Source organism: Echinops telfairi, unplaced genomic scaffold, assembly GCF_000313985.2.
Source record: "Echinops telfairi isolate 266 unplaced genomic scaffold, ASM31398v2 ScPeMD7_7424;HRSCAF=8462, whole genome shotgun sequence".
In the NCBI taxonomy this organism is placed as follows: Eukaryota; Metazoa; Chordata; class Mammalia; order Afrosoricida; family Tenrecidae; genus Echinops; species Echinops telfairi.
This window is the reverse complement of record NW_022111324.1, coordinates 23,704,029-23,717,697: the sequence shown is the minus strand read 5'-3', so window position 1 is coordinate 23,717,697 and position 13,669 is coordinate 23,704,029.

Sequence of the window (13,669 nt, the reverse complement as noted above, 5' to 3'; positions counted from 1 at the left end):
GAGTGAGTGAGTGAGTGAGTGAGAGTGAGTGAGTGAGTGAGTGAGTGACTGAGAGTGAGAGAGTGAGTGAGTTAGTGAGTGAGAGTGAGTGAGTGGATGAGAGTGAGTTAATCTTCGTTCTTGATAGAACCTTTTTACAGACATAACATTTGATGTAGGCAGTTATTTTATTGTAAGTTATCATTTCACTGTCTTCTGGCATCCCCAGTTTCTGTATGTGTGTTTCGTTATGTTTTTGAGAAGTCAGCTATGAGTCTCTTTTGCCTTGGTTTCTTGCCATTGAGTCTGAAAACTGTTAGCCCTTGTCTCTCAGATACTGCTTCTGTCTGTCCTTTCCGACATTCTAAGGACACGTACAGTGTGTCTTCTATGTATTTTACTCTCATTTATGTTTCATCTGCTTCGTGGCTCATTCCATATCCTGTCTTCTGACTTATCTTCCAATTCTCTCTTTATTTTGGTCTTTCCAGTTGTTAAATTCCTTCTTTGAGTACATAATTTGATAATTGTACATTTTATCATTTTAGAAGTACTATTTGTTTCTTTTACTTAGTTTCGAGTTCCCACCTACAACTCAATCTTAATCAACTGTCTTAGAATTTCAGACAGTCTTATCATCTTTCTCCAAAGGAGCAGCTGGTGGGTTCACACTGACAGCCTTTGAGTGAGCAGCACAAGGGAGCACCGAAAAGTGCAAAAGCTCTTTCCCATTAACAGCCCCAGGGTATTAGATGATCTCCTTCCTATCCCTACCTACATCTATGCACATTATCCCTTTATTAAATATATCTTAGGTGTGTGGAAATTGACAAGCTAATTTGAATTTTTTATGGATATACACAAAGAGTTAAAAACAACTAATGTATTCTTGAGTAGCAAGAGCAGAGTGGTGAGACTTGCTCTGCTGGTTATTAAGCCTATTAGAGAGCAAGAGTAATTACGATTGTGGAATTGGAGCAGGACAGACAAATTAAAGATGAGAGAAAGCTCATGTTTGGATACATAATTTAAAATAAAAACATCACAGAGTCGTGGAAAAAAGAAAGTCTTCTCAGCAAATATCCTGGGATATTTTGGATATCAATACTAATAAAGGAAGAAATGTAACTCATACTTCACACCATCATAGAAACCAATTTCTGGTACAGATCTAAATGTGACCGTTAAAAATAATAAATCTTCTAAGACATATTATAAAAGAATAGATTTATGATCTTGGCATAGAGAAATCTTAAATAGGACACAAAAGTCACTAACCACAAAGGAAAAGATTGATTAAATTGCTACATTAAAAAGAATGATAGCTGTTCACTAAAAGATACCACCGAGATGGTGAAAATGTAACCCACAGGGTAGGAGATACGTCCAACATCAGTAGCCCACTATTTGACTGTATCCAGATTGTGCAACTGACTACTGCATATCAGTATTGTTTTTACCGACTTCAATAGCGAAGTGGGATTTGAATAATCACATCACAAAAGAGAATATTCACATGGCAGAAGCCATTTCAATAACATCACACACCCACAAGAATGACTAATGTTAGAAAGACGGGCAAGACGGAGTGTTGTTGAGAATGGGGAAAACATGAGCAAACAAAGGAGAATCAACAAGCATTGCCCTGAGGGCTCTAATCCAAACATGCATGGGTTTGTTCCAAATAAGTGTTTTTAAAAAATAGCCTATTGACATACAACTCACATAGCATACAGTTCAATAGTTCAACCATCCTAAGAAGAGTTGTACAATCATCGCCACAATCAATTTTAGAACATTTTCTTCTTTCTTGTACTCATTGTTGTTTGGCTCCCCATTTCCCCCCACTGCCCCTGCCCCGCCCCTAGGAAATTATAAATCCAGTTACTGTCTGTGTAGCTTTACCTATCCTGGATTTCCTATACATAAAGACATACAAAACAAAGACCAACAACAACAATGACAAAATAGAACAGTTAAATCTCAATAGAAATCAAAGTAAAGAATATTAAACACTGGAACAAATTTAAAATGGGTATAAAGGGAAATCAGATGATAAGGTGTTCCATTTTAATATAACTACATCTGCCATCACCAACTTTACAATGCTTTTGTAAAGGCTGTTCAAATCTTTGGACTATGGTCAGAGGAGAGTCACTGGAGACTTAATCCATGTGGGGACCTTGCCAGTGGATTTTGGACTTCCACTGTCATCCATCGTCTTCTGAAAACTAGGTGTTCACAATGTAACCTCTAATACTTTTCCCTCCTTTGGACTGGGATCTTATTATTTACAATCCTTGGATCACACAGGTCGGTGTGCTTCTTCCATGTGGGCTTAGCGGATGCCTCACTTAGATGGCTGCTTGTTTTAAGACAAGCCTTTAAGACCCCATACATTATTCTTTCTGGTAGCTGCACACCATCTAATTTCTTCACTACACTTCACTATAACATCCATATAATCAGTGATGTGTTCATGAGGGCCAATAGCGAGTAGGGCCATGTCATAACAATGAATTGTTCTTAGTTTAGGGCTATGATTGTGTGAGCTCAAAATCCACTCACATATCTATGGTTTATATATGTCCCTGGTCCACTTTGTAGACAACCTTATTATTATATTGGGCTAAATGTGTTTAAATCTGTCTCTGCAATCAGTGGAAAACTGCAGACAATTCTCTTAGTGATACACCTGTCTCATTGTCATTATGATTTTTTTCCCAAAAAGGTCCATTCAAAACAGTGGGTTCTGAGGGGCTCTGGTGGGTCAGTTAAATTCAAAGCAGAGAGGTCAGCTCAGAAAGTCATGGCAATTATTTTATGGAAGTCCAAAGGCTAATCTTGGGAGATTTTCTCAAAGAGCACAGGCAGATCATGGGGGATGATTAGGAAGATGTTTTCAGAAAACTGAAAACTATGTTCTTGAGAAACGGCCAGGAAAGTCACACCGAGGGATTGTATAGTTCCTTCCAGGGCAGCAGCAGCTCTCCTATGAGAATTTCATTGGGAAACCTCACCCTATCCACTCTACAGCCTGATCTTGCCTCTTCACCGTTTTGTTCCCCAAATCCAAGGAACATTTCAAAGGAAGAAGGCCGGATGCTTTTGAGAAGTCAACATAGCTGCGTTAACGTGACGCGAACGAAGACAGATTTGTTGGGGATGGAAACACCTTTTGAGAAGTGCCTAGGCCTCGATGCAGGTGTGTTGAGAACCAGCAGTTTCACATTGTGAGCGTGTCGTTGAATAAAGGTTTCTGTGACTTCGTAGCAATGCCTACTGCTGGTGGGGGTTCCACTGCTTGGGAGCAGTAATTGACATTATCCGGTCAAGTTGAGCATGCACACGCACAAATATCTTGTCACCTTGGAATGTTGCTTCTATGGTCAAACCTTAGGAAATGTGTCTATCTGCTCTCCAAAAGACATGCACAAAAATATTCATTAAAACTCCAAGCTAGGAACAACTCAGTGGTCTATCACCATAAAAATATTTAAAAATCAAACCAGCAAAACAGGTTCCATTGAACTGGTTCTGATGCCTGCTGGCCCACGTGTGACAGAGCACAACTGTGCTCCACAGGGTTTTGCATGGCTGTGTCCTTCTGGAAGTAGACCTCCCGGCCTTTCTTCTGAGGTACCCTGGGTGAATTTGAACTTCCCAACTTTCAGGTGAACCATTTGGGCCCCCCAGAGACTTCCTATTAACAATAGAAAAGACAAAATGTGTTCCATTCAGGCAATGCAGTACAATAAAAGGTGAACGTGAAAAATTACAACAGAAGTAAAACTCAGAAAGATAATAGAGAGCAAGAGAAGCCAGACTTGCAGCGAAAGAATGCTCCCTGTATGATCCTAACCAAACAATGTTTTTGTTTGATTAAAAATAAACTTCATTTGAATGAGCCTGTTTTGAGCTTCATCCTTAGGTGGTCACACTAAATAAAAGCACGTGCGTGGTTTCTAGAAAGCGAGAAGAGTTTTATTCTTAGGGAGGGGAAGCAGAAGATGGTGGCTGATGGGCCCACCGGGCCCACCGCTGGGGCTCTGGCAACGTCTGCTTCTGATTTTGCATGGCTGTTTTCATGGTGGTGAATCCCTGGGCCGAACACATTTGTGCTGTGCACTCATCTGTAGGTGTGTTACATTTCACAAAGGAAAAGTTTTATTTCTAGGTGCACGCACACTGAACCAAACCGAAACCCACTGCTGTTGAGTAGGGCATCCCCACTGGCGGTCCAAGCCTAAAGCGTTACAGCTGGGAGGCAGTAGCCGGTGGGTTCAAACTGGCAACCTTTAGAGTAGTAGCCAAGAGCTTACCCTATGGTGTCACCAGAGCTCCACACACCTGCCACAGGATATAATATGAAGTACGGAGCACCCTGCGGTCGCTACGAGTTGGTATACAGTACACCCAACAGCCATGAGAAGCCCCAGGGCTGCCACACACCAGTAGTAGATACTCCAATGAGATTGCGTCTCTTCCTCCATTTTTTCTTTCCTCTTAGCAGGGAGCAGAGGAAAGGAAAACAAAACATCCCCTGAATGTTCAAAGTTTCTCATTTCCCAAGTCCATGCAACAATCTCACTGCCAGGGCAACAGCACTCCAAGGTCAAGCCAGGGAGCAGGAGGAGGGGGTGTGGCACAAGCACCTGAGCTTGCTTCCTTCCCTCCCTGGAGGAGGAAATCCCCACTAATATCTCAATGGCCGCAGTCCTAAGCTGAAAATTCCCAGTCACGGATAATATGTTTGTTTATTTGTTTAATATCTCATTTTCCCTTCCCAAACAAAAACACTTTGTTTCAAGGTGCACCTTGGCTGCAGGTTGCAGCTAATCCTATAACCACTGGGTGAGTGTTTATCCAGCCGAGCCTTCTGCGTGCGTCAGAGACCCAAGAGGCCTGCACAGGAGGTATTGTGTCGGATGAAATCAAGACGCCTGGGGAAGCCGGGGTGGTGCGCCGGGCACAGCGGGCTGTGTGGGCTGCTGAGCCAGCGCTGCTGTTCCCGAAGGCCTGTTCTGGCCTGCACGTCCGGGGCGTCTGCCTGTACCCATTCCTCAGCCCCTGACCTGCAAACACCCGGCACGCCTAAAACTGGGGAAGAGACTGATAACACTGGAAGTCTATCAGGTGAGAGATCAAAAACGTATCTGAAAGCCAGAAGCCAAAACCCACGCCAGTTCTGTCCGTTTGGAATGGTGGCAACACCGCATGTGTCAGAATACAGGTGCTCATCAGCAAGAAGCGCTGAGGGCGTAGTGGGTACTCACTGAGGCTGCTAGCCACATGATCAGCAGTTCAACACCACCAGCTGTTTGTTGGGAGGAAGATGAGGCTCTCTACTCGTGTGAAGAGCTACAGTCTCAGCCACTCCCGGGGCAGTTCTAGCCTGCCCTAGAGGGTGGCTGTGAGTTGTCATGGGCTCGATGGCAGGGAGTTAGTCCTTACGGAAGCACATCAGCAGGGCTTTCTTCCACAGCAGCATGGGTTCCACACAGCAACCTCTAGGTTACTAGAGGAGTACAAACTGCTTATGCCACCTAGGGGCATCTGAAAATCAAGCAGGTGGCAAAGCCATCTTCCCCTTAGCTAAGCCCTAGCCTCCCACCCAAAGCCAGTTCACCTGGATCATATGAATCCTCCAAAGAGATGAAAAAATGGAGATTTCCAGGCCTCCACCGGGGCTGATCTTCAGCTGATGCTGAAATTCCCTCTTCTGACTACAAGGGAGATTCTGCCGTTATCAGGGACGTGTTCTTCCCAGAGGGCAGACTTGGGCTCTGGAAGGAGATTGGGCTTGGAAAGGGGTCACAAGAAGGCATCTGGGCTCTACATTTACAGAGCTGGGAGCTTTGGTGAGAGGCACGTTCTCCAGGTTTGGGGGGCATGGGAAGCTCTGGAGGTTGGATTACTTATTCATCAATTCAGCATATATTAATTATTGAGGACCTGTAGTCTATCTAGGAGCGCTGGTGGGTTAAGCACTGGGCTGCTAACCACAAGGTTAACAGTTCAAACCCACTAGCCACTCCACAAGAGAAAGAGGGCCTGTCTGTTCCTATAAAGATTTGTAGTCTGGGAAGTCCTGTGGCACAGTTCTACTCTGTCCTATAGGGTCACTCCAAGTCAAATTGACAGTGGGTTAGGCAGTGGGTTAGGCAGCACTCCTGCTTATACTGGCGAACTGGGGAGACAGTGTCCCTCAGCCCACAGAGTCTTTGGGCGTGAGGCAATAGGGCAAACTGGCAGGCTCTGACGGAACCAGAGGCACCTCTGTTTGTCCACTTCCAGGGCGACCAGCTTCCTCAAAGGGAGGAGGCAGTTCAGGACTCTCTACTTCCTCCATTGCGCATCTGCAGATGTTGGCAGGAAGGTGTGGAAGCATGGGAGAAGGGGAGGCAAGAGGTCGAGAGATTAGATCTGCGTTCCCAAGGACCCCACTAATCCGTGGGCAAGGTGGGCAAGAGGAAAAGACCCAGAGGACATGGCTGAGGACCTGGGTCATCTACACAAAGACAGACAAGGTGTCAAGGACCTGGAGGTCAGCTACAGGCTGGGAAGATCCATCGCGCACAACAGGGAAAACAATCAGTAGCACACACGCCCTTGCCTGGCTTCCTCCTTCCAGGAAGCCCAGGATGAGGAGGAAGAGGACGCACAGCGTTCCTGAGAGATACCAGGCTGACCACTTGGACTTAGCATAGGTTGGCCAGGCACACCGGCTATTCTGCTTCAGGGTGGAGCTGAAGGCACGGCGTCCCTGTGGGAACGCAGCAGGAAAGAACTCCAGACTAAACTGGAGCAGAGGCAGTGGAGAGGTCTGAGAGGGGAGGGCTCTCTAGTGATTCGGCAACGGAGTCCCTCTGCATGACCCTTGGCAAACTTCTTTCCTCATCAGTTTCCTCATTTACAAAGTCGCGAAAACAATCATGACAGCAATTCCAATTGCATCACCCTCGTCATGCTGACTGCCAAAATTAAATAGTACAGCACCAACGTTCTCCTGTGTGACAACACCTCCCAAATGTAGCAGGTGTTTTTCACACAGAAGAGGGAAAATTGGAGTAATGGGTTACATGGGTTGCTAACTTCATGGTCAGTAGTTCAAAACCACTGGCCACTGCGAGGGAGAAAGATGGGGCTTTCTAGTCCTGTAAGCAGTTGCCGTCTCAGAAACCCACAGGAGCAGTTTTATCCGTGCTTTCAGGTTGCTGTGAGTTGGCATGGACCTAATGGCAGTGAGTTCGAGAGGGAGAGAGTTGTGGGCTGTCTTCGCTCAGAAGGTTAAGTCACGGACACTGTGGAGCAGTGGTTCTCAACCTCCCTAATGCCATGGCCCTTTAACACAGTTCCTCACATTGTGGTGACTCCCGACCATAAAATTATTTTTGTTGCTACTTCATCACTGTGATTTTGCTACTGTCATGACTCATAATAGAAATATCTGACATGCAGGATGTATTTTCATTCTTACAAATTGAACGTAATGAAAGCATAGTGATGAATCACAAAACAACATGTAATTATAGATTGTGAAATATTTGTTTCTAATTACAAATAAATGAAATTTTGTCTTGAAGCATGGTGTAGCATGGGTAACAGTCTTCACGCCGGATACTTATATGTAGGCATATCTGCATGTGGGCGGACCTGCCTGGAGATGGATAGAGGAGTGGTGTCTCGGTTCCTTTGACCATTGGAAATATGGCTTAGGGGTCATGACCCACAGGTTGAGAACCGCTGTTGCAGATGTTCTTGCAGAGCCCAAGGGCACCTGGGGTAGGATCTAACCAGTTTGGAGAGCTGACCAGAGCAGTACTTCTCTAACCCCTCATGCTGGGTAGGACTTCTATGCACAGGGCTCCGTAGGTGTATACTATTTATACATGTATGCTATTTACACAAGATAGATAAATGGCAGAACAAGAGACGTGTCCTTTCAATCATGCTTGCATGGACAATCCAGTGACATCAGTTATGACCTCCGTGTTGTCTAGTCGTCACTGCTACTCATTTTCAATTTTTTTGACCATCCCATGAACAGAAACTCCATGCCTTTTTAGCAATACCTACCCATTTCCCCCTCTCATTCACCCCTGCTTACCCTCTGTAAAACATGGTCTCTGTCTGCTGTGGTTCTCAACCTTCCTAATTCTGAGACCCTTTAATACAGTTCCTCATATTGTGGTGACCCCCAACCATAAAGTTATTTTCGTTGCTACTTCTTACCTATAATTTTGCTACTGTTATGAATCAGGCGGCCCCTGTGAAAGGGTCATTCAACCCCCAAAGGGGTCACAACCCACAGGTTGAGAACCGCTGCTCTATTGGGACCCGTGAGACTATGGCCCTTAGACACCCTTCATACCTGGTATCAAACCTATCTCTGAGGCTCAACTTTCAACTGAAAGAGGGATTCTCAGGAGAAGGCCATGCTCACACAGAGGCCTTATTGGCTAGACCCTAATTGACAGGCCAGACTCCACCCATATCCTTTCAATCTTCAAACTAACACCAGATTATGTAACTACCACATCCACTTATATAAAATATCTAGAATAGGCAAATGTAGAAACAAAACAAACTTATTGCCATTGAATCTATCCCGACTCATAGTATCCCATAGGACAGAATAGAATTGCCCCTGTGGGTTCCTGAGACCAAAACTTTATTAGCGGTTTCCAGGGCTGAGAGAGAGTGAGAAAAGAGAAGTCAGGCGAAAAATGAAGAACGTGTGGAATAACTGGTGCTAGACTTATGATAAAAGACTTCTTTTCTAGACTTATGATAAAAGACCTTTTATTTTATACACTTGATCTTAGTCAAAGATATTTTCTCTGCTGACAAGTTCTTCTGATAAAGCACTTACATCATCTTTTCTTCTTTTTTGAAGCACCTCTCATATTGCAATAGTTTAAGAAAGCCAGCCCATAACTTAAAATCTTCCCATTCTCTCAGCCACCTTTGCCCCTATTATGTCAGTCCTCGGCATGTCCGGGCTGTCTACGTCTCAAAAGGAATAGCTGCCGCTTCCTTGATACCAACAAAGCACTTCACACATGACCTCATTGAGTTCATGTAATCGTGCTAGGCTATGTTTATTTTATAAATTAGGACCTGGAGTCTCTGAGAAGATTAGTAGTTTATCCAAAGTCCCAGTTACCTAATACCACAGCTGGGGTTTGTGGGTTTCCCCCTTTTAAAAAGTATTGTGAACACTTAAAAAATACAGAAAATCCAAGTGATATTAGGACTAGCACCCATATTTCTACTAACCAGAATAAAGTCTGTTAGAAAAGCATAATTACTTTCTAGATTTTCTTCTTAAAGAGATAAAACATTAGAGATGCAGTTTTTCCCACTGAGTTAATTGTGCCAACCTGGCCAATAATCACATGTGGGGCTGGTTGAAAGGCGGAGGGATAAATGGGTGGTGAGCCTCACCTTTCTAGTTCTCGGGTCTCTTGCTTTCTGATGGTCGGACCAGGGTGCAGCTGCCTTAGCAGTTCCCTGCTTCAGCTTGCAAAATTGACTTCCTACAAGACATCCCCAAGGAGAAGCCACATGGACCTATCTCGATGCAGCCCTGGGTGCTGGAGCAGCCGTCTGGAGACCCCTGCTAGTGCTGAGATGCTTATTCGCTCACTGACTCAGCTTTCCTCCTGCAGTCAGCATCATTGCCTCTGTTTTGTGAGGTGGAGGACTTTGTGGACTGGTGTTGGGTTCATGGGTTAATGTTGGACTTGTGGGCTTGGGCAGCATTGGATTGGGATGTTTTTGTGATGCACACTTTCTTTACATAAAACTCGCTTATACATGAGTTGCTGTGGATTTGTTTCTCTAAAGTACCTAGACTAATACAACCCCCCAACAGTTTTATTGGCACATTGAATAAAAAAGACCAAAGAAGGATGGGTGCATTTGAAGTGTGGTGCTGGAGAAGACCATTGGAAGTACCATGGACTGTGAAAAGGACAAAAACCCATCTGTCTTGGAAGAAGTAGGGCCAGAATGTTCCTTATAGGCAAGGATGGGGAGACTTTGTCTCTGTTGTCAGGAGAGACCAGTCCCTGGAGAAGAATATTATGCTTGGTAAAATAGAGAGGCAGTAGAAAGGGGGAACCAATTACAAGGATCTACATATAACCACCTCTCTGGAGGTCAGTCAACAGAAAAGTGGGTGAAGGGAGATATTGGACAGTGTAAAATATGATAAAATAATAATGATTTGTAAATTATCAAGGGTTCATGAGGATGGGGGAAATGGGGAGGGAGGGGAAAATGGGGAGCTGATGCCAGGGGTTCAAGTGGAAAGCAGATGTTTTGAGAATGATGGCAACAAATGTGCAAATGCGCTTGACACAATGGATGTGTGTATGGATTGTGATCAGCGTTGTATGAGCCCCCAATAAAATGATTTTAAAAAAAAAGAGGGAGGTACACGTCCCTAAGAACAGTCAACCACTGGAGATTAAAGGGAAGCATTTGCCGAGGAATGTAGCTCAGAAGGCAAGAAGGGAGAGGAAGGAAAGATGCATGGAAAAGGGAAACATAGGGAGGAAATGGGCTGAGCGCCATCCTATTGTTTGACTTGCAATCAGTGAGTGAAATCAAATATGTATGGATTGTTGCATGGAAAATGGATGTGCTCTGAAAATGTTTACACAGACGACAATAGCTTTAAGGTGGCCTATTCTACATACCTCATATAAATGGAAACATGCAATATTTTGTCCTTTTGTATCTGATTTATATCACTTATGTATTTTCAGGGTCCATCCATGCTGTAGAATGTCTCAGAATTTCCATTTCTTTATAGCCGAATAATATTGCATCATATGGATATACCTCATTTTTGCTTATTCACTCATCTATTAGTGGACACTTAGGTTGCTTCCATTTTAAGCAATCAGATTTTGTTCTTTAAATACATTAAGTCTTTTCTTTACCACTAGATTATATGATTACTGAGGGCAGGAACTTTTTAGTTGTTATCTTTATTTCTATTTCCAGAATGAATGGATTGAAGTCTTTAAATTCTTGTCTGTAGAATGATTCAAAAGACATCCATTAAATCTTTGTTGAATGAATTCTATATGCCAGGCACAGTGCTAAAAAGAAACAGACTATGTCTTTAATTGTCTAAGGAACTTTCTAGTTCAGTGCTTACTGATACAACTTTGTTGTCAACTGCTTACTAAAGCAGTCTCTCAGGTCAATATTTATTCCCTGAAAAACTGCACCCTGCTGCAATAGGAAGGTCACCATTCTAGACCTCCATGCAGGCCAGTGCCAGCCCAGTGTCCACAGCTGGGCTTGGGCCAGCCCTTGTCTGAGTGGCCTGTGATCTGCCACTGAGTTTCACAGGCCAGAACAAGTTACATGTTTCTAGTCCCAAAAGGGACTCAAAGCCCATTCAACAAACAGAGGAACTTAGCTACTGGGTCACTGGAGCTTGTTGGGAATTGAATGATTTCCTGTAGTTCTGGAGATGGGATGGAGGAGAGAAGGCACAGTGGGAGATGATGTGTCCAGAAGGCAGAGGACCCAGGAACCAAGGAAAGGCAGCATTTCAGAGAATCATGGAAGCAGTGCCAAGAGTCTTCTTGGATGATTATAAAGGTAAGAGCAGCACCCACAAACTTTGGCCCTTGGGTAAGATGAATGGAACAGAAAGTCTGAGTTCTATTATCTTACCATTTCTGATCTCAGGACCCACACCAAGATGTGCTACCTGCCAGCCAGTCCCGCACTTGCCCCATCTCACAGCCCAGATCTGCCCAGAGCTGAGCAGACCCAAGCAGGCTCAATGTGATGAGGCTGTCTTCTGCACATACTTTCCAAGAAATCAGCGTTACAGTGACGAGGTCCAGTATTCTCTAAGAAGCTTCTTGATCTATGTCCCCCAAAGAGAGGTCAGGCCAGCATCTCGCTGATGAATATACTAGAAAGTTCTTCTGCCTGAAGAATGCAGGCATGGTGGTTCTGTGACTATTTCCTCTCTGGCCTCTCGCTCCTCCCCTCACCCACATCCAGGGTCCAAATAACCAGGGAACCAAGAAGATGCTTGTCCTTGTGAGGAACTTTTCTCTACCCAACTGAGTGCCTCTGCCTACACCTCAGTGAGATCTCTGCCCAAGCACAACACATGGGGCCTTGGTCCATAGTTGAAGTCAAAAGGCAAGGAGAAAAGTTGTGTGTCAGGAGGTGATGGCTCGCCCGGAATCTGATTAGCTTTAAAAAGAACCACAGTTGAGGGCCCCTGGGCAGAGTGTGAACTGTAGCCTCCCTTTCCAAGTCACCTCTAACCTCTGTGGGACCTCGTGGGCCTGGGATGCCTTTTCCCTTAAGGCATGAGGGGATGTTAGAAAGTTCCAGAGACATCTCAATAGCCTCAGAGTGTAACCATCTTTCTTCTCTTCACCAACAGCCAACCTATAGCCTGGGGGTCAGGAGTCTTCCTAGCTGCTCCCTGGGGCCATTTATTTATTTATCTTTAGCCCTTGCTTGGCTCCCTATCTCAGATGTAATCTTATCAAAGAGACTTTCCCGGGCCAGGGGCTTGAAGATACCAAATGACTTTTCCTTTCTGCCCTGCTGACTACACTTCCTCCTAATTAATTTTAAACAAGAATTTAAAACACCCCAACCCTTTTCATTGTGATTTGGGTGAACATGTGTTGTCAATTGCATGATTCCTGCGGATTTGCATTCGGGAGGTGACAGAGCCCCACAAGGTGGCAGCCCTCTTCCCACTCGCTCCTTGTGTTCACCATCTCCCTCCATCCCTCTTGTCCTGGACTCTGAGTTTTGTCCCTGCGCAAACACCACCTTCGATCGCCTATGGATGGTTGGTCTAAGGAATGGGCACCTCCCTGGTGTCACGTATTTCTCCTTACAGGCACGTCTGTTTGTTGACTGAGACTCGAGCCACAAGGGTGGCTTAAAGCACTAAAGGCGAACTCGGGTCAGAGTCTCTGCAGTTCCACCAGTCTCTAAGAGACCAGTCAACCTGGTCTTTTTTTTTTCCCCCAGTGATTTTGTGTTTTGTCCCACATCTTTCTCCCACTCTATCCAGTACCTCTTATTTTAGATCCCCTTCCAAGCAGTGGCTCCTTTGGCCTCAGGGCCATGGAAGCTGGTATTACGGGTCCTTTACACCTTTGGACGACTTGCTTCCCTGTGCCTTTGATTTTCCTTCCTCGTCTTTGCTCCGGACAGGAGACCAATGATCGCACCTTAGATCACTTAGACACAAGTAGGCTGAAAACACTGTCTTTGTTATTGTGTCTTTGACCTTGATGTTCCTTGAGACTATGATCCCGACACCCTAGACCCTAGATCCAGGAGCTGGGCTATGGATAGGAAGTGTTCATAACTTTCCTCGCTGGGGGCTGCTTAGCCTGAAAACAGCTCTCTCAATTAAGCAATACAGTAGCTCAGTTGAATTCTAGAGCTCAGAGTCACAAAATCTCAAGGTTGGAAGAGACTATAGAGGCTATGCAACTCTATCCCTGATAAAGTTACCACTGTAAGATCATGGGCAAAGGACCATCTAATTCTGTTTTTCCTAGTAAAAAATTATATTTTCACTTCGCCGGGCTACACACTCTCAGGAGCTATAACCATTCATTTTACTAACTGACACTGTAAGCAATTATGTGGCCAGCCACCGTCCTGGGGA